The following is a 22,258-nucleotide window of genomic DNA, read 5'->3' on the forward strand; positions in this document are numbered from 1 at the left end:
TGAGGTTGTACTGTCTGTTAATAGAGCTTATATGCTGTACCTTACCTATAAGAAAGATATTTGCGGCTGATGCTGCGTTCCACATCTGGGATTATGTCATAGGTAGTTAGTTTTGTTGTTGAAGTTGGATCGCTGCTCTTTACACACATAAGACATATCACCAACATTGACAGCTCCCTCGGGGCAGAAGTGAAAGTAAAAATCTCTGTCGAACTCAATCTCAATCACTTCCTCAAAATGGCGCGTACTATATACGAGTAAGTTGTGAAGTACTTATTTCTTCATTTCTTTTTTCGTGTAAATTCATTCCGCCATATACTGTGCCTGTGAATACCTTAAAGCGATTGGGAAAAAAGTAGGCAGCAGCTAATGGATTCAATTCATTGCGATCGACGATCGACGAACCCGATCGAACGCAAAAAAGTTCGATTTCAGTGTCTGGAAAATTCCAAATTTAGCTTACGAGAAAATGTAAGCATCCATGTGGTTAGGCTACCGCGCTTCACCGCTCCGCCACTCCGCGTCGCTGGTGCTGCTACTTCTGGCTGTTGGCTGATGCTGTTGCACGCACCTTAAATGGTATTCTATGTGCGCCACAAGATCAGTATAAATGCTGAAGCTGAATGCTGGCGCTGTGGCTGGGTGAGGGAATCGAAGCGACATATCGGTGACTACGAGACGACGACGACGTAACAAGGGGATAAAGAGCGAGGATCTCATTCCCTGCTTAAGTGTTGAAATTCGTGTAGTTTTCCATGTTTCCCTCGAGCAGCACAAGTCGGGCCGAGCCAAACCGATCCGATCGCTTGGTAGTTCGCTCGATCAGAGATCTTCAATGAGAAAATGTCGTCAATGTGCTCTGGCTGGGGGCTGGAACTGGGGCCGGAGCTGAAGCCGAAGCCGGGACAACCAAACCACAGCAGCACGTGATGTGAGAGTATGCGTATACACCGATCCACCGATACCGAGTGGTGTTTATATGAGGCCCTATCGGTGGAGAATATCTATGATCACTCCAGATGTGGTTGATTTTTCATGCCTGATTAGAGGGAAATGCCCTGACGTTGTTTAACGTTCAACGTTACGTTTTCATGCGATGATGCTGTGTGCTGAGGCACTCTCTGTTATCTGGAGGAAGCAGATCTTTGCCCAAAGATCAACTAACTGATGAAGATGCAACACAAATTGAATGAATCAGAGTGATTGGGGCTTAATGTATGAGCTTCACGACGATGACTCGGAAGGAATTTCTGTGAGTGCGAGCAGCAGCAAACTTGTCGGATTAAAAAAAAAATGTTGCTCGCACCAACTGACTGCTGCGCTCTCTAAGAATGAGGCGCTCAGAATCGTGGATTACAAATTGTTAATAAATTTCCTGATTACCTTTAGATGAGATTAAAATCAATCAGGCATATAAAAAGGTGTTTCCTTATTAATTAAGGATTATTTAAACTTAAGGTTTTTTGTGTTGGTTTCTTAATTTTTTGATTTGTTAATTATGTATAACTTTCAATAATTTAATCATTTATAGTATTTTTGGAAATTTTTAGATGAGTTTTTTAAAAAGTTAACAGATAATTTTTCGAATGTTATTGTTTGGAAAAATTATGCTTGCTATTTTTATGAAATTTAAAGCTAAGTCCTTTTTGGAAAAGATCAAATTTATAGGTGGATTTTTTTCAAATCCAATTATTTTCGTTAAGTTTTTTATAAAATTCTGTGAGTAATTGAAATTGACCAACAATCTAGTATTTTAAACTTAAATTTAAATTATGAGCGCATTCATATCTAAAAAAGAGACTGGGATGCGCCCAACACTGATAACTTCCCATCCTGTCGATTTGACTTGCTTAAAAGTTTGTCGGTTTTTTGTGTTTTGTTAAAAAAAATTGTCAGTTGAATAATTCTTAAAAATTTAAAAATTACCACAATATTTCGCATATAATAAAATAGTTCGATTTTGAAATTTATTTTTGTTAAAGAGATTTTTAGTTGAAAACCAATTTCTACCAACTCTAGTACCATTTCTTAAAACTTTTTCTTATATAAACAAATAATAATTGGATGAATGATATTAATTTGAAGCCAATATCTTCTTTTGTTCTAGAGATATCAAAAACCTATATTTGAGTCGAAAAACAGTTTTTAACATCTTTTATTATTTTTTTCAGGATATTATTTTTTGTAAAAAAACTGTAAATTCGATTTTCTCAAAATTTTACTGAATGCTGACAAATATAGTTTTTAAAATACGAAACTAGTTTAAAGCTAAAGCTCAAGTTTGAAAAGATATTTGAGTCGAAAATCAATTTTTACCAACTTTTGTACATTTTTTTTCAGGTTTTTTTTTTGTAGAAAAACTGTCAATTTGATTTTTCTAAAAATTTTACTGAATGTTGAAAACAATAGTTTTTAGAAAATAAAATTAGTTTAAAGCCAATATCTCAAAGTTTTGAAAAGGTATTTGAGTCAAAACTCAATTTTTACCAACTTTCAATATTTTTCTTTCTTGGGTTTGGTATTTTTGTAAGAAAACTGTCAATTCGATTTGTTTCAAAATTTTACTGAATTTTAACAACAATAATTTTAAAAAGATGAAAGTAGCTTAAAGCAACATCTTAAGTTTTTGAAAAGATATTTGAGTCGAAAATCAATTTTTACCAACTTTTATTATTTTTTTTTAGGTTTTTAATTTTTTTGTAAAATAACTGTCAATTTGAATTTTATCAAAATTTTACGGGATGTTAAAATTGTTATTTTTCGTTGCATACATTTGTTTTGAATTTGCAGTTTTTATTCGTAAAATTTTCGAGGTGACAAATTTTTTTTTTTCAGTTTTTTGCTTTATTAAAAAACCGTTAATTGGATTGTTTTCCAAAGAGCCCTTTCTGCATTTTTATCTTTATAAAAAATTTATTTGAAGTCGATATCTTTACTGGTTCTTGAGCTATAGACGACGAAAAAAACGTAGCGAACGTACGTACACACACACGCACTGCCATTTCTCTAAAAAATCTTCTATTTCGCCTCTAGGGACCTTGAAACGTCGAAAAATGTCGAAATTTTCAATTTGACAAATCGGACCCATTATAATAACTTCCTAAAGAAAGTTAACAATGGCTGTTGTCAGTTTTTGTTATTGCACAATTTCAGGGCTGAAATATACAAAAATTAGAGTAAAATCGTTTCAATCAAGAAACAAGAAGAAGAACACCGGTGACGCCTTTAACCCTTTATATTAATAAGGAACATTTAACTTTTGAAACCTGATTTACTTTAGCATTTTAATTTATTTCGAAATCATTTTAAAATCGCTTTCGTTCATACATATTATTTAGTTTCTTTAAAAATAGTTGTATAGCAAATCTAGTTTTAAAATGGTTTCGAGTTCTCCGTATTTTAGAAATTATATTTGTTGAAAACTTTAAACTCAAAATCCTTTTAATTTAGCCTTACGTAGTTTCAAAAATAAAAATATTTGTGTTAAATATGTTTGTATTGGGAATAAAGCAGAAAGTATTCTTTGCTTTTCTTATGTTTGTAAAACAACTGTTTTTGTGTTTTTAATAAATCGCAGATAAGGTTGTTCATGCATTATTATTGAATTTCTTTAAAATAACCAATGTATTGAAAACATTTGCAAAAATATTATATTTCATTTCCTTTGATTTGGGAAAATTCATGACCGAAATCTTAGAAAACATAAAAAGAATTAACACGGAAAATTTAATCTTCAAGAAAAAATTAGGGTCAAATGAATAGACCCTAAATTTCTGGGAGTTGGTTTGTAAAGTTGACATCAGTGTACCAAAAAATACTTAACAAAATAAAGTACGACCAAAAGACTCAGATTACAAATAGCCCTTATGCTTTAAAATTTAAAAATATACCTATTTAGGTCTGTCTTTATAAATTTAAATGTCATTTATTTATTTAAAAAAATACTTAATTTTTTTAAATTATTTTTCGAAAAAGTTAAGAGGGTTTTTTTTTGATGACTAATTTTCGGGAAGCAATTTTCAAAAAAAAATTGTAATATTTTTTTTAAAATCCAAAAAATAATATGTTGGGTACCCTTCTGGAGTAATACAAAAATATTTTGTAAGATAAGAAAAAAATGATTGAAAATTTAATAAAATATCTATCGGTTCGTTTTTGATAAAAATTCAAATTTTGAATTTTTTTACCATAGAAATTTAAGACTTCTGTCATTTTTAGTCTTAAAAAGATGATAAAAACGCCTAACACGAATCTGCTTAGAACCTAAGTTTTCAATTTTGGACTTAATCGGCAAATAAAAAGCTTTAAAAGTTCACAACAAATTAATTTTTTTCACAAATAATTCACGACTTACAAATATCAATTCATTAGACAGTTACATATTCGAGATATGATATAAAGTCGTATTTGGGAATTGGAATCAAATTGGAAAATAAAAAAAAAAAATAGAATGACCAATTTAGAGAATGAAATATATCAAAAAATTAGATAATGTTAAAAACGGATATTTTAAAGATTTCATTAGATAGACTGTAGATAGAACTTTGAATTTGGAATCAGCACTAAAAATTAACTCCAACAAGTATATTTTAAAACCTCGAAAGTGCAAAATTCAAGATTTCTGAAAACTTCATTTATAGATTAAAATAAAGACTCAACAATGATTTAAACTTTAGAAAACAAAAGTTTGTACTTTACATAATATTTAAAAAAAAAATAAAATAAAACCACATTTATTTAACTTGAAACTTGCATTTAATATTTTTTTAATATTTTTCTAAAAAAGTTTATTAAATTTATTATTCTATTTTAAACATGAATTGAAGAAACTTGTTCATTCTTATTTTGAAGAATTGCTTAGGTTCGTAAAAATATGTTATAGAACGAGCAAATTGTATAATGGTGGATTCTTTGAGAATTTCATTTACCAGTTTGGGGACCGATTATTACCACATATGGTATTTAAGTTTGAAGTCTTATTAAGGAGAGAAAGTGCTGTTATTGTCAGGGTTAATAAAGCAGGAACACTTCTTTGCTTAGAAGTACATGATAATCAACTGCATCATGTACGTATAGCCAATACAGCTCAAAAAGCTTAGAATAAGTTTTAAAATTACCATGAAAAAGCGATATGAGTGATAAAGTAAAAAGTTATGCCAAAAGAATGGAACTTAAGGCTTCAAGCCTTCGAATCCACACCCACAGGACAGCGCAGTAGAGGAAGATCGAGAATCAGGTGGCGCTCACAAGTGGAAAGTGACCTCATCCAACTTGGAATGCAAAACTGGCGACATCTAGATAGGGACATATCAAGATGGAGAATTTTGCTGGGTGAGGCCTTAGTTCACGCAGGACTGTAGCGCCACCTTAAATAAGTAAGAAAGTAAGTCTTTCATGGCAACATGGAAAAACATATCCTGAAAGTAGAAATCTTCTTTGAAGAATAAACTGCCTAACGTAAGGATGGACCTTTCGATAATTTGTTGATTGCCGTGTTACTAATCAGCTTAACGCAAAAAAATTACAATCTGGTAAAAGTATTACAAACTAGAAATTAATCAAATTTGACCTTAGACCTAGTTGAAAACAAATCGCTTGATGAATTCTATGTTAATAACATATATTTAATAATCTTTAAGGGACATATTTTAATCTTTAAAAAAATAGTTGTTATGTTTGACAGAAAAAGAACCTAATTTTGTCGACCACTGTTACAAACTATCAGCCTACTAACTTTTTGATAGGTGAATGTTTTTTTTTTAAAACATAGTAAGGGCAATATCAATGTCCCTCAATTATTGCAAGACAAAGAAAGGGCACCAAGTGGTTTGGATCCCACAGTGTCAACAAAACTTATTCAAGCCAAATTAAAAATTTTAGCGAAAAACCTCCTGAAGGTTGTCAACTTTAATCAAGTAACGGTTTAATCTATTTTTGTAGGTGCTTTGTTTTGCAGACAGTATTGAATTTCTGGCCCTAAAATCCTCCAACAACACCACAACGATGCCAATTCAATAACACCAACAAAAAAGAATGCAAATATTTTATTCTGTCCACAAAATGAACAACGAACGGCGAAAATAACAATAAATTATAAATTCTCCCGCTTAAAAAACCGTTCCTTCCTCAATTACCTTCACCTTCGCCTACAAATCTTTCAAGCTTTGTATAAGACCTTAAACATTACCATCAACAACAACAAAGACAACAAAAAAAGGAGGCGTCATGATTAACTCGCATTTACGCGTCGTTGTCCTCCATAAGATTTCTTTTATTTTGTTGTTGTTGTTTTTGTTGTTATTTTTGAGTGCGATGCGATGCATAATGTACGTAGGATGAAAATTGATGCAAACAAAAATAAAGCTAAAACACCCTGTGCGTCATCATACTGCACTCGCCACACATTACCCGTACACATGTACACATTTAAATAAATTTGACGGCCAACAAAACCTGATAAGGCCCGTTTCCTAAGCCGATCTAAAACAAAAAAAAAAAACAAATCCCACCAATTCTCTGCTCCGACCACTGACCGGCCATCTCCGACGACGAGCGAAGTCGACTTTGTGTGTTGTTCACAGTCTTCGGTGTAAAAGAACCATCGCGTTGACATAAAAGAGAGGACGAATTGGTAGTTCGTTCAATCTGGTCCACGGAAGATGCACAAAAGGCAAGAAGCACCTCTTGACTCGAACTCTCTTCCCGCTTACAAAAAGAAGAAGAAGAATCAGAAGCAGAGGATGAAAGAATCAAGAAGTATAAAAATGTGGAAGTTCAATCCCGTCCAACTGGATACGGCCATCGTCACATGGTGGTTCGACTTGTTCTGAATATGGCTCTTTTTCTCTCTTACAAACCTGATTCCCGGCTTACAACAGGCTCCGCGACAAGAGATCGAGAAATTCCCTTCATACAGCACTGCTTACACCACCACCGCACCATACCGCCATCTGCATCTGCATCTCCGTTGTCGTTGGTCGTCCGCCACTAACTGGTGCTGGTGCAATACCTTATAGCACCTACGCAGCAGCAACAGTAACAGCAGCAGCTTCTCTGTTGTCTGTGGTTTTTCTTGCTCGCGCATTTGCACTCCCAATTCCAACTCCCAACTCCAGTCTCCCGGTTGCATAGTCCCAGAAACTGGAAACCTGTCAGTGTGGCATTTGTTGTTGCGTCGTCGCGTCACAAGCTCCGCGCTCGTTTCATTGATGTCTTCGTCGTCGTCGTCGTAGTCATCTTGCAGGAGACTTATCCCGGCCCAGCTCCAACGAAGTGTGCACAATTTACACACCCAACCGAGTAATCGTACGACAAAACCAGAATCTGGTCACAAAGGCTCTCCCCCTTCCCATCATCGCAGCAGAGTCTCACTGCATGATGGAGCTTGGAGTTGGAGTTGAAGCTGGTGTGGTGCTGGTGCTAGTGCTGGTGATGGTAAGCAGCCTCAAAGCAGGAAGGCGAGCGAGGCTCTTGTGCGATGTTTACTGCTGATTCTGCTGCTGTTGCTCTTACTGTGTTGCTGCAATCGATGCCGTTGCGTGTATCGATAGTGATATCGATAATAATCGAGGCAGATTGGATTTCAAGTAAACAACTTTATAGTTTTTTTGTTTTGTTTTACTTCTTTCTTTTTGTTGCGTACATATTTAATTTTTGTTTCTCTTTGTTTTTTGTTTTATTTATTAACTGTTTTTTTTTTTTTGCAATTCCAGGGAAGACACTGCTACTCGGTGGAAGAAGGGCGTGCGTGAATTTAGCTTGAATTTCGAATCGACAGAGTATAATCCTCTTAAAGAGGTCTGCCTTGACAAAATGTCTATAAGCACTGATGGCGATCATATGCCTTCAGGTAATTTCAGCAAGTCAGCGGGATGGGGGTTATATTTTGACAGAATATGTCCGAATGAAATTACTCTTGAAAAATAAAAAAGAAGATGTGCGATGACAAGAAATTTTCTGCTAAAGTAAATTAAATTAAATCCTCATAGGGCTCGTATGTTCTGTGGCTCTGCTATAGAAGAAGGAGTAAGAGGAATGCGAAACGAGGTGCAGCAGAAATTTACAACCGGTTCTATCTTTTGTTTTTGTGTATACAAAAAAAAATTGACAGTTGATCAACAACGTGGGAGGTAATGAGTGTCCAACGAGAAAGACGACAGTTCTGATGAAGTTGGAAGTTTGTATTGGTTTCTTTTCACAATAAAGCTATTGTATGGGTTCCATAAAAGATATCCTGGTTGCGAAACAAAACAAATGGAACCAATTATCAAAAGCATTCAGAACGGAAGAAACCGATTTCAAGGTTACTGCAAAAAAATGCTTAGTTTATGTATTTCACGTTGGGCGCCATTTGATATTTTTTACTGTCATATCTTCTAGACAAACCAATCAAATATTTGCTGAAGATTTTTAAAAAGGATATTTTTTCAGAAAATGCTCGTTTGTTTGTTGGATGCATATGAAAGTTTACAAATTAAATGGCGCCCAACGTGAAACTTGTGATTCTTTTTGTTTTTGCTTGATAAGTCCTTAATTCGTAGAGTGTTGGAATTCCGTAGGAAATTACACATAAAATGTACATTCCTATTTTTTTTGTGATAGACTTTAGTTGATTTACCCATTACTACGGTTCTGTCCTTTCGTCTACGGAAACCAAAATTGTTTTAATTCCGAAGGATTTGTTAAGGAATTGGACCAATTTTTCTTTCCGTAGACGATATATTAAATTCATCAAACAAATATTTGCTAGTTTCAACTTATATAAAGAGAAAAACTTAAAAACATTTTTTTTTTAAATGGCGCCCAACGTGAAATTCGTAGTTCATTTTGTTTTTGCCTGATAAGTCCTTAATTCATAGAGTATTTAGATTTCGGATAATATTACAAATAAAATGTATATTCTTTTTTTTTTTTGTGTGTGAAATAGTTAGGTTGATTTACCCATTTCTGCGGTACGGTCCTATCGTCTACGAAAAGCGAAATTGTTTTAACTGCAAAGGATTTGTTAAGGACTTGGAATAATTTTGCTTTTCGCCGACGATATATTAAACTCATCAAACAAATATTGGCTAAATTGAACGGCGACGACGAACCAAATTTCGCTGTCAGGAAGGATGATTCATTCAACAAAGACGTCGAAAGCTAAGAATCCGTCCTCCCGACGTAAACGAAATAAAGATTGCCATATCTAAGCTGAAGTATAGCTCTTTGAAGCAGCTGGAGATAAGTTGGTAAGAAGCATGCACCAACTTATTTGTAAGATATGGTCAGGAGAAAACATGCCCGATGAATGGAACCTCAGTATTTTTTGCCCGATCCTGAAAAAAGGAGACCCTCTGAACTGCACCAACTATAGAGGAATCAGTCTACTTAACATCGCCTATAAAATCTTCTCTGCCCTAATATGTGAACGTCTAAAGCCCATCGTCAACAACCTGATAGGTCCTTATCAGTGTGGTTTTAGACCAGGAAAGTCCACAGTTGATCAAATATTCACATTACGGCAGATCTTAGAAGAAAACCAAAAACACCAAATCGACACCCACCATCTTTTCATCGATTTGAAGGCCGCATATGACAGCATCTACAAGGACGAGCTGTAAAGAGCTATGCTTGGTCGTGGCATCGCTGCGTAACTAGTCCGTTTGCGTAGGATAACAATTGAGAATTAACGCTGCTCCAAAAAGGTTGGAAACAACTTAACAGAGCCTTTCGACGTTAAAAAAGGTTTTAGACAAGACGATGCGCTGTCACGTGCTTTTTTTAACATCATACTTGAAAGAATAGTGCTGACCTCACACGTCAACACCAGAGGCACTTTCTTTCAAAAGTCTGTCCAATTACTAGCATATGCTGATGACATTGACATAATCGGAAGAACTCAACGTGATGTCAATGGGGCTTTTGTGAGTATTGAGGCAGAGGCGGTAAAAATGGGTTTGATGGTTAATGAATGCAAACAAAGCACATGCTGTGTTCAAGAAAGGACTTACAACCCGACGATGTCTCAGTCAAAACGTCACTATCGTCAGACGTAACTTTGAGGTAGTCAAGGACTTCGTCTAGCTAGGCTCCACTGTAAAAGCAGGAAACAGCACCGCTGAGAAGAAACGAAGAATAACTCTTGCCGTTTCTTTGGGCTAAGAAGGCAATTGAGTGGAAAAGTCCTCTCTCAGAGGACCAAAGTGTTGCTATATAAGACCCTTATTATTCCCGTTTTGCTATACGGTGCAGAAGCATGGACTATGACAAAAGCGAATGAAAGCACGTTGGGTCGTTTCGAGAGAAAAGTTCTTCGTGTGATTTAAGGTCCCGTATGAAGGGGAGTGGAGGAGAAGATGGAACGACGAGCTGTACGGGCTGTACAGCCACGTAAATTTAGCCAGAAGGGTAAGAGTCCAACGACTAAGATGGTTAGGTCACGTAGAGCGCATGGAAATCATTCAAATCCACTCCCCCAACACATAGCAGTAGAGGAAGACCGCGAATCAGGTGGAGCGCAAAAGTAGAAGGTAACTTCAACCAACTTGGAGCGCGAAACTGGAGACATCTAGTTTGTTAAGGACTTGGAAAATGTTGCTTTTTGAGAGCAAAACAAAAACAAAGCTTTTTAAAAAATGGCGCCCAACGTGAAACTTGTTTGTTTCGTCTTTTCTATATTTGTGATAAGATTTTTGAATCATTAAAATACGTCCAAAGTAAAAGAATATATAAAAGTTGATGTTACCATCCAGAAATCAGATTCTGAGTAAAGAATCCTCTAGTTTTTTTATTGTGTGGTGTTGATAGGGTTTCAATTGACATAACAATTTCTGTTCTAATTTCATGTATTATATGAATCAAATAAATATTTTAACTGAATTCCTATAAATTAAAAAAAAATCAAATGGCGCCCAACGTGCAACTAATTGGAATTACCCCTCTAGAAATAATTTCATGTGACTGTATAAATATTTCCTGATAAATGAATAAATTGTGAACAGCAAGCGGCTAACCTATGTGACATATACGTGTCAAACCCAATAAAATGTGCGACACTAATATTTCATAATATTTGTTACAAATAACATAATATGACTGAATTATATCGTTTATGTATAAATATTTAAGCACTTTCAACTTTTGAATATATAGAAAGCCTATAGGTATTTACATATCAATAAAATGTGTATAGAAGCTTCCCTCATACTCTCAAAATACGAATTTCATTCCCAACCGAAGGCATAATCATCATCATCATCGTCGTTGTTGTCCATGTCCAGTCCATGTCCATAGCCAATACCATCAGCGATAATACATCGTCCAGCAGCAGCAGCAATAGCAACTAAAGCAGAACCATCATCTGGGTATAGGAGGTACTGATATGTGTACTTCGTACCTATACCTTCCTTTCTACTTTATACTTTATTTCCAAGTTGCAATCGAACTACATAGGTATACTAACTATACAAGAAGAGTTAGGTATAGTTTTGTGTATATGACCAAAGCAGGCTAAGTTGGGATATCACTGACAGACTGGTAGCGAGATTGGGCTCAAATCCAAACGAATGCAGTGTTATTACATTCTTCTGGCGTTTATCGGCACAAAATGCCTATTCACCGCTTACCACCACCCCGAGGGTGCATGCTGCATATTCTACCAACTATATGTAACTATATAGAGGATTCCCAGCCCAGTGCCTATAGGTACCCATATTGCTTATACCTTTCGTCTCTGTACCATATAACTCTTGTGCTCCATTCTTTCTGCCATTGCACTGTCCATTGGATTTTTTTTTTTAGACTGCCTGCCTGCTTGCCTGATGCTGAAGCTGATCCCCTTATGGTGGACACGCAGATTTTCGCGTTTTGTGTTGTTTATTCATTCGTTCGTTCATCTATAAACTTATGTATATATGTGCATATAGTGTACAGTGTACACCACATGACCACAATATAACAGCAGAAGTAGCAACAGCAACAGCAGCAGGAGCAGCAACAGCAGGAACAGTGACGAAGTGAGCGCCATCAAACCTAATGTGTTCTCCCTCTGGGTTAACTCACTCTGTGGGCCAGGTTGGGAATAGTTTAATTTAAGGCCTAAATTTCACTAGATATAACTTTTAAAATTTGACTTCCTCTTAGTTTCATAAAGCTTCCTGTTCATCGTGACATCAAAGAGACTTCATATTCCGTAATGAAGTCTGACAGTTATGGTGAGCCTACACCCACAGGAAAACGTAGACTATTGATTCGTTTAGATTAAGAAATGACCATTAGATAGGATGTTATCTACCAGATTCCCACTATTGATCATCATCGATCTTCATATTCTGTAATGAAACCCTGTCTTTTTAGTTTAAATTAGAATGAGAGACGTTGACTGTTGACTGTTGATTAGTTAAGGTTCAAAAATAACCACTAGATACATTGTTATCTAATAGATTCGAATGTGTCACTTTTGTTTTTAAAAAGACTTAAAAATAGTTTAGCATGTTTTAAAAAATCTTTTAAACGTTAAAAATAAATATGGTCCAACTTTATCTGGAGGTTAACTTCGGAGAATACGTACTTATCTTGGTTAACTAAATTTCTCATAAAATTCTTTGATAATGTGACAGCTTTTGGAATTACTAAATATTTTGGAAACCCCGGTTAGTTACTTCTACTTAGAGAAGGACATATCAACAATGAAACTTAAATACTGAACTATGTGGTTCAAAAATAACCTCTAGATAGATTGATATCTGACAGATTTGCATTATTTATGTGTCACTTTTGTTTGGTTAGTGTCACTTTTGTTAGGTTAGTGACTTCTACTCAGAGACGGACATGTCAACAATGAAAGTAAAATATTGAACTATCAGGTTAAAAAAAAAAACCACTAGATAGATTGTTATCTGACAGATTAGCATTATTTATGTGCCACTTTTGTTTGGGAAAAGAAGACTTAAACATATCGAAGTATCGAAGAATCTTTCAACCGTTAAAAATAAAAATGGTCCAACTTTATCTGGAGGTTAAGTTCGGAGATACTTATCATATACTAAAGGTTAAACAAATTTCAGTCACATAAAAGCCTTTGATATTTTGACAATTTTTGGGAGTTATTGAATATTTTTGAAAACCCGGTTGGTGACTTCTACTCAGAGACGGACATGAAACCAATGAAACTAAAATACTGAACTATCTCTCCGGGCTTACTATGTTTGTTCGAAGTTTGGGCCATTTTCCAACAAAACAAGTTGCGGCCTGGAAAATCTCATGCTCTCCACTCACACAATCGCATACAATATACCTACCTGCCTGCTGTTGCTGCTGCCGCTGCTATGCTACCTGCTGTGGTAGTAAACAGGAACGAAAAATAATGCAAAGACAAAAAAAAAACTGAATGAAACAGAAAAAAAAAAAACAAAAAACAACAGAATGAGAGGTAAAATGGATTTTTGGTTTTTTGGCGGGAAAGGACGATGTTGCACATTCACTATACTGTACACTGGCTGCTCTGCGCGCTGGCTGCCTTGGCTACGAACAACAAACGAGCGACAACGACGAACAGATAGCAGCAATGCACACGAGTGCAATGAAGTACTGAATACGCAACATAATCCCATATTCCCGGGGGTTTGGGGATGAAAGTGGAGAGAGGTGATGCAATGGAGTGAACTAAGTACGTTGCAATAATAATAAATTGCAACCAAAACGGATTGACGATGGTGGTGTTAGAGGAGTGGAGGGGCGGATGACGGAGGGCGGCTATGGTAGGTGATCGAGGGAGTTTTGTTCAGGTAGTGTTGTCGACGACAGCGGCAACGACGAATTTTTCAGTATAAGCTTCAGTGTATGTGTGTTTTTGTGTGGCGAAGAGGGATGACGGGGGATGTGGTAGGAGTATTGTGTGGTACTCAATAGGAGGTAGGTATGTATGTGTATTTATATCAAAAATGTGCAACACACATGGATTTGCATATGTGGTCTGCATTTGGTCAAATCTTTTGTATGTGCGGCTCTGTTGGTGTTTTTAGAGGCTTTTATTTGTTTGTTTGTGTGTGTGTGTGTGTTTTGTCGTAGAGATGTCCTGCGTTTGCAATGGATTTTGTTTCGATTCAATTCGTGAGTGTTGTTTGATCGAATGTTTGCTAAATTTTTCATCATCCTACGTAGAAGTATATATTATACCCGATAAACATGCAAAGAGTAAAATGGCATAAAAGTATAAGGGAAGAAGGGGGAAGGGGGGTGTTTAGATTTTCAACAATAGAAAATTATTAGATTTTGTTTCCAACGTTTTATGTTATGTTTTTTTTGATGTAATATTCGAAACCAATTAGATACACATTCAAATTTTAGAGCATTCATTGTTTTGTTGGGCGCCACTTTTTGATCAGATAATATTTGTTATCATATGTTTTGTAAATTTTAATTGTATAGGAATTATTGAAAAAAAAACGTTTCCATATTTTTAACCAAAATGTTTTTGAAAACGACTGTGAATGTTATTTAATTTGGGAAAACATATTGAATCAAACAAGGAACTGAGGAATTTTTTGTAGGTTTTTAAATTAAATATCCTAAATAAAAGATTTTACAGCGTTTAAAATAGAGCATCAGGTCCTGATGTGCATGTTCTGGATGTCCTGGTTCTTCTCGTAAGTTAAGAGAGTTTAGGGTTATGAAAGGTATCTAGGTATGGAAAATTTTTGACGGACCTTTCTTTTCGGTATGCTTTAGCATTCGTTGTGAAATTATTTTACAATTTTTCATTTCTTGATTTTTGAATAAGTGCATTGTTGTTTAATAAAGCGATTTTCGAAAAATTGGAATTTAAGATAATTCATTAATCTTAAAAGTGTTATCTTATATTCATACGAAAAAAGTTCTATGAGCTTTTTTTTTCTTTAATTGATCCGCCATTTTTTATAAACTTCCCAGAGAAAGTTATTGTAATGGGTCCTATTTATCAAATTGAAAATTTTGTCATTTCTCGAATTTTCAAGGTCCCTAGATTTTTAGAAAGATGTCTGGGCGTGCGTCTGTCCGTAAGTTCGTGACGTTTTTTTCGTCGCCCATAACTCAAGAACCAGAAGAGATATCGACTTCAAATAAATTTTGTTATGCAGATAATAAGGCAGAAAGATGCAGAAAGGGCTATCAAGAAACTTACGTGGTTGTTTTTTTTTTACGAAAGCAGTTTAAAAAAAGGTGAACATTCTGGTTAAACCTAAATATCTCCCGAACCAAAAAATAATAGAGGCTTAAATTAAAATGTATATATTATGAATTTTTTGAAAAAAAAATCGAATTAAAGTTTTTTTATAAATAAAAAAAAACTGAAAAACAAAATTTCTTACCTCGCAAATTTTACGAAAAAAAATTATTTTATCTCCAAAACAATTAAGTGCAACAAAAAAAACGCATTTTTAACATCTGGTAAAATCGAATTGAAGGTTTTTTTGATTTTCCATTCAAGTAACTTTTAAAAACTTGGAGAGATTGGCTTGAAAATAATTTAGTTTTTCTCAAAATATTGTTGTTTTAGTTAAGTTCCATTTTGAGAAAAATCGAATTGACAGTTTTTTTTTACAAAAAATTGAAAACCTAAAAAAAAATTTTGAGATTTTAGCTTACATCTAATTTTATTTTAAGAGAAATATTGTTTTGAACATTCGGTAAATTTTAAAAAGTCGAATTGAAAGTTGTTTAACAAAAAATAAGAAGCTAAAAAAAGCATTTCTAAAAGTTCGGAAAAATTGATTTTCGACTCAAATATCTTTTCAAAATTTTAAAATATTGGCTTTAAAATTGAAATTGAAGTGACAGTTTGTTTGCAAAAAATAAAAACTTAAAAGAAAATTTAACAAAAGTTGGTAAAAATTGATTTTCGACTCAAATATCTTTTCAAAAATTTGAGAGTATGGCTTTTGACTTATTTTATCTTATAAAAAATATTGTGTTAAACATTCGGTAAAATTTTGAGAAAAATAGAATTCATACCTTTTTGGACAACAAATATAAAATTAATAAAACCTGGTAAAAATTTAATTTCGACTCAAATAGCTTTTCAAAAATTAAAAATATTGTCTTTAAACTTTTTTTATTACACAGAAAATATTGTTTTCGATATTCGTTAGTTTTTTTTCATATAAATCCAATAGTGCGTTTTTTTTGTTGTTAAAAATAAAATCTACAAAAACTAGTACTCAAATTTGGTAAAAATTAATGCTAATAAAATTAATTGTAAAAATTAAAGAAATGCTAATAAGATTAGTAAAAATATGTTTTCGAATAAAAATCTATTTAACAAATCTAGATTTTCAAACTGAACTATTTCTTTATATGAAAAATATTGTTGGTAATTTTAAAATTTGTAAGAATAATTCAACTGACAAGTTTTTTAACCCACGAAAACCTACAAACTTTTGAGCAAGACGGGAACTTATAAGTGTGGGCCCCTTCCGAGCCTCTTTTTTTTTATTTTGTTTTTGATTGATTCTTGTAAACTTTTCCGCTTGAATTATTGTCTTGAATTTTGAAAGTCATGTTTTGAAAGAAGATTTTATTTCCCACAGAAAAACTCTAAATTTTCAAGTTATACCAAAAATATTAAAAACTTACTATATTGTTTTTCAGAAATAACGGGTGTTTGTTGAGCATAGAACTTGAAGTTGGCAATTCTATTTTAACTGGCGCCATTTTGTCAGCTGTCAAGTGAAATTTAAATAAATGAAATAGGTGGTGCACCAGTGCGTTGAGAACTAGGGCCTAGTGACTTTCAGCTCTTAACCATTCCTTTGTGGCAGTAATGTTGTCAAGAATGTAGGGGACCTACAGTTTTTAAGCCGAATCTGAACGAATAATTTGAGAAAGCACTTTTCATGAGAATAATTACTCTTATAGATTTTGTCAATTCCCGTTTTGAGTACTTTAGATGGCCCAGGCAGGGATCGAACCCAAGACCTTTAGCATGACAGTCCAACGCACTTACAACCATGTAACGGTTTCTACAAGCAAGAGCAATGGGGGTAAGAGAACCCGTGAATTGATTTCAAGAATCGTGTGCTTTAACGCCACTTTACTATTTTTAACGGAGATGTAAAGTCTCTAGTTTTCGCCGATATCCCCAAAACTATTGGGATGTGAGTTGTCTTGTCCGTTAACTGATTTAGCTTAACTTATTGAGATAGGCATTTTTGCATAAATCAAAGCTTGAAATTTAAGCGCCAAAATGTTATTCCCACACAAAGTATTGCTCCAAGCGAATAACTGTCGCACCGAGCTGAGTTTTTGTTTCTAAAAACAAAACTGTAATTTGATTCGACTGACAATCAAGAGCACTTAAATTATTAAGGATTCAATTTTTTTCCTGGGATATTTCTTTTTTTTTTGTAATCATATGTCTGAGTAAAATGTGCGTATCCTCACATGTTATATATTTAGATAGAAGCCAAAAAATGCTTACTTAAGACGACCGACGACGATGACGTTTAACGTTGGACGTTGGTCGATGGACGAAGGAATCCGAAGTCGACGTCGAAGAAGAAAAAGAAGAAGAAGGCCTTGCAGGTGGTTTATTCTTGTGTGTGAACTATATAATAAGTTTGAATATGTCCTGATGGTCAAGGTCCACTTGCAGGCGCTGCTTCTGAGACACACAAGAAACCAACATAAGAAATATACCTAAACCGTCTTCTCTCACCGGTCGTTGGTCGTTGGTTGTCGTTCCATCAGCTTTTTGTGATGGTGGCTATTGGCCTTTCTTGGGTTGGTTGGCTCAAATAAACGTCTATAAGTAGGTATATTCCTCTTTGTTCTTGCCAGGGTGATGTTGAATACCTACAGACATACAGACATACATATATATAGACTGCCCGAACCCCACTTGGTCTGCGTAGCACCTACTGTCAATGCTTGCCCAATTCAACTTCGTTTATACAGGCAAGTGCCTTCGTTTCATTTTAAATTATTTTTAGCACGATATTCGTCATTAAATTTATATATTCGCTGTCCTTGTTGCTGTCGTCGTCTTAGTCTTCGCCTTCGTTTTCGTCTTCTTTGTAAATGTGGTTTTGTTGTCTTTGTTATTATTGTTTTATTAAAGTTCTAGAAACATTATATCCTTTTCCCCACTTGCTGCTGTGTTTTAAGTCACTTGGTGCTCCTTTAAGCAAGATTATTTGTTTGTTTGTTTTATTTACTTTCGCCCGCCTGTATGATGTCCTTTATGCCCTCTTTCTGATTTTGTTATGTGTTTGTTGTGTGTTTGAATATTTTGTTGTTTTGTTTTTGGTTTCAACTTTTGTCTATTTTCAAAACCTTTTTATCATCATATTTCTGTGTTTCGTTTTTCAGTCTTTTCCTTGATTTGTTGCAAAATCCTAAAATCATTTTAATACCTCGAAAAGACAAAGAGAACAAAAAGAGATCAATATGACCATCCAGGATCCTCCTGATCCCTGAGTGAAGAGTCTCATGATGTGTATCTCCTGGAGTTGGGGGATCGGTTCAACATACCTATAGACGTATCACCGCGCTTAACTCGTATATTAAATTGCTTCAGGGGGTGGCGGTGACGTTTGGCGTTTGGCGTTCGACGTTGGACATTGAACGTTGGTGGTGGTGGTGCTGGTGGCGTTGCTACTTTGCGGCTTTTATGCTTTATTCCATTATCTCTTGACATTTCTTTGAATTTATAATTTTGTTGTTTGTTGAAGAGTTTTGTTTCATAATGATCGCGATTTTGCTGCCGATGATGACGGGGATACGGCTGACTGCTGGAACAAAACATCAGACTGTCAGAAGTCATACCGACGACGCGACAACGACTGCGACTGCAACGGCGGCGACGGCGCGCGGCGTTGACGAGGTAAACTTTGTGTGCGAGATCTTTTGGTTTCGTTCCGATCGCTATCGATTGATGTTTTCGCTCGATCTGTTAGTATTTTATTTGAGTATTCTCGGAAAATATAATATAAACTTGTGTATTATATATTTTATTATTTTATTCCTTGCATTATTGTTTATTTTTATTGCTGTTAGTTTGTCTCTTTGGGAGGGATTTTTTTGCGGTTGTTTTTTAGCTTGAGCTTATTTATTATAGTTAAGATGCTTCTGGGGTTTTAGGGTGTGTGTTTGTTCTTTACTAATTCCGACATCCATTAAGACGACTTGACTTGACTTGACTTTGACTTGTATATAGATATGTGCTGAAAATTGTGTACGAGACTGACTAACTTATTCATACGGTTCTGATTGATGATAACTAATTTGTTTTGAGTTCATGATTTATTTATCAAGATAATTCTTTTGATAGGGAATTCGTGATAGTTTTACACAAATATTTTATTATTTTTTTCTTTAAAGAAAAAATATATTAAATTGATATTTTTCTTATGGATTATAATTTATTGCTTATATTTGTATGCATGATGATAAATTATTAAATTATAGAAATAAAAAATACCAATACAGTTTTTTTTTGGCAAATATAAAGATTTTTTGGTTGGTGTCCAATTAAGTTTCAATTGATTTATTTCTTAATAATACTCTCGCATAATAAAACCTTAAGAAGTCTCGAATTAATTCAACAGATTTGTTTTTATATTTAGTACCGAACAAAAACGAGATACCTTTTTTAAAAACTTCGAAGAATTTTTCTTAATTAAATTTGTTCAATTAATGTTTTGTGATTTTCAAATTTCCGTTTGGAAGTTATTGTAATCCGTTTGAATATTTTTGGTATTTTAAAAGAAATTTGAAAGTTTGTTGGAATAAAAACCTTTCCTTTTAAAATAAGATGCCTATGTGTGCGTGTGTTTTTTTAGGACACTATGCTAACTTTTTTAAGCGATTTATTTTCAGCTTAGTTTGGTATTTCAGAATCACAGAATCAGTTATAGATTCGATGAATAATTCGTCCATACTACTTTAAAAACAATTATGTCCAGAACGTTACGGTTAGAACTTTAATGGTGACCGAAATTGCAATGATTACTGAATTTTTCGTTCATCTGCAGAAACTGTGATTTTAACATGATGGCCAACATATCGCAAAGCTCGTTTGAAAATTGATTTATTGAAGGCAACTTTTAGTAACCGCATAGTTTCCCGATATGGATACGGATTCAGACACATGAATAGGCCACCAGCATTGTGCGGCATTTTTTGTTCTCATAAATGCTTAATATTTAATGTTTGTATTTAAATCCAATGGACATATTTTTGAGAAATTAATAAATACTCAAAAATTATCCCCAAAAAACTTAGCAAAATAACAGCTTCAATTTTTGCTAATACAATTCTTCTTCTTAAGATTATATTTTTTTGCTTTTCATAGGAAGTTATTGTAATGGGTCCGATTTGTCGAATTGAAAATTTTGACATTTTTCGAAGTTTCAAGGTCCCTAGAGTCGAAATAAAATATTTTAAGAAAGATGTATGGGTGTGAACGTACGTTCGTAAGTCCGTATGTCCGTACGTCCGTACGTTCGCGACGTTTTTTTTGCCGTCCATAGCTCAAGAACCAGTAGAGATATTGACTTCCAATAAATTTTGTTATACAGATAATAATACAGAAAGATGAAGAAAGGGCTCTCAAAACCACTGCGTTTGTGGTTTTTTTAATATAGCAGTTAAAACAAAGGTTAACATTTTTGTTAACCCTGAATATCTCACGAACCAAAAACGCTAGAGGTTTGAATTGACTGTTTTTTTAAATCAAAAATGTGTCACTTCGAAAATTTTACGAATTAACAATGATTTTATCGCCAAAATTATTTTGTGCAGCGAAAAATAACTTTTTTAACACCTGCTAAAATTTTGAGAAAAACCGAATTAAGCGTTTTTTATATGAAAAATGAAAAACTAAAAAAAATGGTAAAAATTGAATTTCGACTTGAATATCTTTTCAAAACTTTGAGATACTGGCTTTAAAATACTTTTATCTTTAAAGAAATATTGTTGTCAACATTCAATAAAATTTTGAGAAATATCGTATTGACAGTTTTTTTTACAAAAACAAAAAACATAAAAGAAAATTTAACAAAATTTTGTAAACATAGATTTTCGACTCAAATATCTTTTCAAAACTTTGAGATATTGTCTTCTAAAAAATGTTGTTGTCAACGTTCAGTAAAATTTTGAAAACCATCTAATTGAAAGTTTTTTTTTTACAAAAAATAAAAACCTTAAAAACAGAACAATACTAAAACTTTTGACTCAGGTTAGGTTAGGTTAGTTTAAAGTGGCTGTTGGTTGGGAAGTCTAACACACTTAGACCATAGTATGGGCCGTTGTGATACCACATGGATCAGCTGATCAGCTTAACTCGTCGAATCAATTGGAGCTCCGAATGAAGCGTAGGAGACAAATAATGTCAGAATTTTTTAGATAGCTGGTATCGTTGAAGTAGTAGTCTCCAAGGTGGATTTTAAGTCTTTGTGATAAGGCAGGACATATGCACAGAAGATGAGAGACTGTCTCCTCCTCCTTCTCGTCCATGCAACTCCTACAAAAATCATTTGCAGGGGCTTCATGTCGAATAGCATGCCTTCCTATCAAGCAGTGCCCAGTCAGGACACCAATAACTTAGCTAATGTGCAATCTACTCAGAGAGATTAATTGTTTTGAGCACCTGGCGCTAATAGCCAGCAAAGGTAAAGTTGAACCGCTTTTTGCAAGTTCGTCAGGTCTGCAGTTTTTTGGAATGTTTCTATGGTCCGGCACCCAGAAAAGGTGAATGTTGAACTGTGTAGCCATCTCCGTAAGAGATGATCGAAAATTTAGGGCTGTTTGTAATTTTGTGGAGACAGAGTCTAGGGACTTTAACGCAGCTAGGCTATCCAAGAAGATGCGTATATCATTAGTTGATATAACGTTTTCTCTAAGCCATGATAGGACTTCTTTTATAGCCAGGATATCAGCTTGGAACACGCTGCAATGATCGGGTGGACGAAAGGAGAGACTTAAGTTTAGTCTATGTGAGTATACGCCTCCACCAACCCCATCCTCCGTTTTTGATCCGTCTGTATAAAAGTTTTTAGGATCATGGGTCAAAAATGATGTATTCTCCCAAGAAGACCTGGGAGGTATAGTCACTTTGAAGCTATAGTATTAAACTGAGGATGGAGTATGGTGTAATCAATATTACTGTGTATAGTTGTGAACGAGTTTAAAATAGCGGTGTGGCGTGTGTGGTGATCCACAGAGAGGAGGCTTGAAGCCGTTTGCTTGCTGAAAATGTCCAGCGCTATTAGATGTAACAGAAAATCAAGTAAGGCGGAAG

At 34.4% G+C, this 22,258-nt stretch overlaps 1 long non-coding RNA gene across 1 annotated transcript; it reads left to right on the forward strand.

The window, feature by feature from the left end:
* The first annotated feature begins 6,239 nt into the window (after positions 1 to 6,239).
* Positions 6,240 to 7,952, forward strand: LOC129946828 (uncharacterized). The gene is made up of 2 exons (XR_008781649.1): positions 6,240 to 7,586; positions 7,713 to 7,952. It is a non-coding gene; the product is annotated as an uncharacterized LOC129946828 (long non-coding RNA).
* Positions 7,953 to 22,258: the final 14,306 nt, after the last annotated feature.

This window comes from Eupeodes corollae, chromosome 2 (assembly GCF_945859685.1).
Source record: "Eupeodes corollae chromosome 2, idEupCoro1.1, whole genome shotgun sequence".
Lineage (NCBI taxonomy): Eukaryota > Metazoa > Arthropoda > Insecta > Diptera > Syrphidae > Eupeodes > Eupeodes corollae.